The following is a 5,807-nucleotide window of genomic DNA, read 5'->3' on the forward strand; positions in this document are numbered from 1 at the left end:
CCAACACAAAACATGTTGTTCTTTGTTGTCCGCTATTAATAATACACTGGCCACAATCTAAGCCAAATGCAGCACAATGAAGCACGAGGCGCCTTTTGTTCAAAACCCAAACTCGGGAGTGTTGCGCAACTTTCAAGATTCTTGATATACGACGATATATATGATGGAAATGTACTTTTCTTATTTCTTTCTTGTACATGCAGCCTTTCACTTGCCATTGCACTTTGGAATTAGGATGCAGTAAAGGCCTCCAGTGCAATCCGTTGCAATTGCTCAAATTACTGAAAGAGGAAGAAAAAAAAGCGACGCAGGCTTTGTAGTCCAAATCATCCAAATGAGATATTTAGTCGTTCAGTTTGCTGAATCGAAAGAGTGGATTATTTCATATCAAACGATCTTTAGATGAATTGCGATTGCACTAAAACCCAACAAGCGTTCATTAACACATTCAATTATACTATCAAGCTGAAAAGATAAAATGCTTTAATATTTACTTGCCAGTTTCAGCTGCTCGGCCAAGGTAGAGGGGGGGGGGGGGGGGGGGGGGGGGGGGGGGGTGTCGCTCTCCTAGCAACTAATTACTTAAGCAGTTGTCAAAGGTTTGAAGCTCGCTCTTGAATTCCAATGAACACTGTCCATGGACAGCGGTGGTTTTGCATATATTATGAATATTTCAGCTTCCCCCAGTAACCTTGGTGTCGTTTGGCAGATAGGGGCTGGCAGAGAGCCATTTAAAAGCTTCTCTGTTGCAGAAGGGAGGAGACAGGGTATTAAGCTTTATCTATACTTGACATTTCGAAGCATTTGTAATTAATTCATATAGAAAATCTTTCCCCCCCTTTTCTTTCTAAATGACTGTCTCCGACCGGTCCAAAAGGTAACCGCTATTGTTTCTGTGAAAGGACACCGGGCACGAACCAAAGCGGTGAAACCCACATATAGAACTACACACAGGAAGAAGAAAAAATCAGGTGTTTTCTTTTTTCTCCTTCATGCTAACGGGAAAACATTCTTCCTAAAATCCATCCGCTGTTCAAAGATTCAAGGTAAGCGCTCACGCACAGCCTGGGCCCTGAATGCAAACGCAGAGGTTCAGTGTGAATAAAGATGCATGTGTGAACGTCCGGGAGCGAGAAAGTGCAGCCAGATGGACTAAACTATGGTCTGTCTGCGTGTCACAACTCCTGGCAGGGAGCCAAGATGAGGGGGAAAAAAATGAATCCTTTCATATAACAAGTGTTTAAGTACTCCCTTCATGTTTTATATACATACACCCACTATATATATATATATATACATATGCAGTGTGTTTTCATTCTGCCCTTCCTTCCCTGCTTCACTAAAAAAGATGAATATATTTCTATACTTTCTATAAAGCTTTGCATCAAATAGTTTTAAACATGAGGCAGACCTTCAGATTGCCCGAACAAATTGCCTTTGCATAGATTTTTTTCTGCAGTTCCTGTTTTTCCCAAATGCTGGCCACCGGGAACCGCGTGCGTCAACCTTGAGATGATAACAGCAGCCATTTGGATAAGCAACGTCTTCACCGCTCCACGGTAACTTCTTCATGACATGCGGGAGCAGCTTGATATTTCATTGCTTACGAGAGCTGCCCTACCTCGTTTGCTTCGGGACTTTCAGACTTCCCTGTTTGATCCAGACCAAAAGGCCTCTATAAGCGCAGCAGCTGCTTCGCTTGTTGGGTTAAAAAGCTCCAATCCAATCAACACAGCACAACCGGAGATAGTTGTCTTCTAAAGTCTGCAGTGTCCCCTCAATTAAGTGTTAAATACTCAAACAGTGTTTTTTAATAACAATATTGTACTCCATGCTTACATTGAGGTTTATCGTTCTGTTCTGGTCATCGTTACCTGCTCCAGGTCCTAACGGTCCTCCTTCGGGGGGGCAAACGCCGGTGATCTGAAACAGGCAGCTCAGTAAGTGAAGTCACTTTGAAATAATAGCTTGTGAAGTTATTTAGAGACCAGAAAAATGTTTGTACCATTTTGTGTAAAAGGGAAAATAGAGCTGTCACAGTGGTCCATTTAACCAGGAGACCTTTGTTTGAGTCCCGTGTGAAACCCAACCAGGTGTTTGTTTCACCTGTTTCACCTGTTTAACACTGCGACCGCGATCCAGAAGAAGATACGCCAGCCTCGTGTACGTTGACGTACCTTTTAAGAGCCACATAGTGGGACGTTTATCAGACTTCTCACAGCTCTTCATACTGGTCTTCAGAATTGTATTCTATTCGCTGTCAGTCATCTATAAAATACCATTTGTTTCAGCGTTTCTGGGCCGTACTTGTTCTACCAGGTTAATTTTTCCCATCCTCCCATTTTAGAGAATCTGTTTAATAATTCTGTCTTGAGTGAGTGAAAAGGCATCAAAAACGCTCTTTGGCGATAAATACCGTATCCTCAGTAGTCCCTGAGGGAGGGTTAGCTTTCCAGTAGCGCAGCCTCTTTCCTGGAGGTCGATCCACTGAGATGACTGTGCATGGCTTCAATCTGCGGCCGCCTCGTCGAAAGCCCAGCCCATCCACACCATTATGGCCATTTTCCTCAAAGAGGGGGGTAGTCGGAGCAGCGTGGGGGTAGCAAGTGTGTAGGTGTGTGCGTGGAGAGAGTGGTCCAAGAGGTTGCCAACTGGCATTAGGGGAATGTGAATCAGCACGGGACCACCGCGGTGGTATCCAGTGGTGTTGTGAGTGTGTGTCCCCCCTCTACCCCCCCCCCCCCCCCCCCCCCCCCCTTCCCTGTGTTCTCTTTCACAATCCACTGCCCCCCTCCCAAATCCTTGTCCCTTGTTTCTGCCTCCAGCTTTAGCACTTCCTAGTTTAGTTCTGCCTGAGCGCAGCCCTGCTCTCTCTCCAATTTAGTGAGTGGCAGGGAAGATGCAGTCTGACACCATACTGATTCAGTGAAGTGTGTGTGTGTGTGTGTGTGTGTGTGTGTGTTTGGGGATGTGTGAGCCATTATGTGTGGCTTAATGGAAGAGGGAACAAACTGCAAAGAGTGAGAGAGGGAAATAAAATGAAGATGTAAATAAGGTATGTAAGGGAGAAAAAGGGTGCATTAGCAGCCGAACAATATCTTGATTTCACCGCCGTAGTCTTACTAAAACTATCCGCAACTGTTGCCACATAACCTGCATGTGTCTCTCCTAATTAATAACCCATTCATGCGGGAGAAAAAAAGAAGAAAAAAAGGGCCTTTTGAGGGAAAACGAGGATCAAATCACATCTTTTATCCGCTGCGATGCCATATCTCTAAATCCCTTCTTTTCATAGTGAAGACTGGTGTTTGCACAAGGGCTGCTTCCATGTGAAGCCTGTATGAGTAGAAAGCTATAGTGCTCTATGAGAAGGCCAGCTCCCAGTCTTCAGGGTGCCATCCTGTGGCAACATCAGAAGAAATGTCAAAGATTTTGAAGGCTTGGTTAAATACAACTGGATTTCTTTGCCTTAAACCTTCAATGACATTTTTGGCTGTCGGAAAGGTCAGCGTGCAGCTCCTGTGAAATGCTAGCTCTTTTGGGGTGAACTTCAATACAGGATGATAAATCCCTCTCTCTCTATTTTTCCCCTCCATACTTCCAGCCCCGGCCTTGCCACAATAGCCCGTCAACAAGTAAAATATACATGTTTTGATGGATATTTCTGTGTGAAAAATACCGTCTACCTGAAACAATTCAGATTTTTTCATTTGATGATCTCTACCACACAACTGTAAAAACTGAGATATTGATGTTTACAAAGTGATTAAAAATAATAGTTAAAGCCAAGTTTTGCATTTATCTTCAGAATAATTCATGTTTCTCATGCGTGACAGTAAGAGCAGTGTTTATTCATCAAAGTTGTTACTTCGTTGGTTATGAAACCAGCTTGAGCTGTGCCAAAAAAGATCTAGAAATAATTTTTAAGTTAATGTACAGGTGAATTCTCCAAGGATTTCAGCATTAACATTTCACGACAATTTACAGTTTGGTATCTTTTCAATAATCATATTAAAATGTGTCAGAATTAACTGAAGGATCAAGGAAGGATCCTTTTTGTATGCACGTTGGATAAAACTCTTCATAACGAGGCTGATGTATATAAAAAGATGCTAGTAAAAGCTTCAAAATATTGTCCTTTGATAAAAAATGTTCATGGTTGCTCAGTTGTCATGGTGGATGGTTAGAAACATACAACCACATGTGTATTCACGTCGAGCAGCAACGCACAATTTTACAATAATTACAATGAATCTCTTTAGCCCTTTTAACGCTAGCACGATCTTTTAAAGCTAGCACACTCTTTTAACACTAGCACGCTCTTAACGCTAGCACGCTCTTTTAACTCTAGCAAGCTCTTTTAACGCTAGCACACTCTTAACCCTAGCACGCTCTTTTAACGCTAGTAAGCTTTTTTAACGCTAGCACACTCTTAACGCTAGCACACTCTTTTAACTCTAGCAAGCTCTTTTAACGCTAGCAAGCTCTTAACCTTAGCACGCTCTTTTAACGCTAGTGCACTCTTAACCTTAGCACGCTCTTTTTAATGCTAGCACACTCTTTTAACGCTAGCACGCTATTTTAACTCTAGCAAGCTCTTTTAACGCTAGTACGCTCTTTTAACGCCAGTACGCTCTTTTAACGCTAGCATGCTCGTTTAACGCTAGCATACTCTTTTAACTCTAGCAAGCCAGCACGCTCTTTTAATGCCAGCACGCTCTTTTAACGCTAGCAAGCTCTTTAAACGCTAGCACACTCTTTTAATGCTAGTAAACTCTTTTAACGCCAGCACACTCTTTTAAGACTAGCACACTCTTTTAACGCTAGCATGCTCTTTTAACACTAGCATGCTCTTTTAACTCTAGCAAGCCAGCACCCTCTTTAAACGCTAGCGCACTCTTTTAACGCTAGAAAGCTGATTAGCCATTAGAAAGCCAGATGTTAATGGTCAGTCAATACCTAGCGTAGACATTTATTATTCCACATGGAAATACAGAAAATGTAACACGTGAGGCGACTGTGGGTCAGTGGTTCTCAAACTGTGGGGCGCAGTGGTACTACAGGTGGGGGGCAGGAGGAAATGCAGAAAGAACTTATTGAGAACTTCACATATTAACAAGTTCAAAGTACACAGACATAAAACTATGTCATTAATAAATACATGGCGAAATGCCTGTACCTTCGTGTACATGTTTACATTACGCCGTTAACAGGTTACGCTTGTGCATGCGCGACAGTCAAGATTATTATTGACTCGCTGATTCTTGGCGTTTTTCCAAAAGCCAATGTAGGTGAGATCTGCTTTTCTGCTGTTGCCCTTCAAAACAAAAGCTCAACATTGAGCATGAATTGAGATTGGCTTTTTCGCTGTTGCCCTTCAAAACAAGAGCTCAACATTGAGCATGAATTGAGAGTGGCTGTATTAAGCCTGCAACCCCATTTAAAAAAGATTTGTAGTGGAAAGCAGGCTCATTGCAGCCAATAATACTAATACAACTTGACACACATATCTGCTCTAATTTAGTTTTGCGCAGGTTGCACGGTATTGTTTTGAAAATGTATGCAGTGTAAAACTCTGTATTGTCAAATATTTGAACTGGTTTTGTTTAGTTCTTCACAAGTTGCACTTATTGTTATTATCTTGAAAAGATATCCAGTGCCAAACAGGTTAATTGCAGTCCCAATAATCTATTTATTTGCCAGTGTGCTTTTTTGCACATATATAACTGTATTTGCATTGTTCTAACAAAGTGAATACACATTTGGTTGACTTGAAAGTGATTGCAATTTTCTTTATTCTATTATTT

The sequence above is a fragment of the Cyclopterus lumpus genome, chromosome 2 (assembly GCF_009769545.1).
Source record: "Cyclopterus lumpus isolate fCycLum1 chromosome 2, fCycLum1.pri, whole genome shotgun sequence".
Classification (NCBI taxonomy): Eukaryota; Metazoa; Chordata; class Actinopteri; order Perciformes; family Cyclopteridae; genus Cyclopterus; species Cyclopterus lumpus.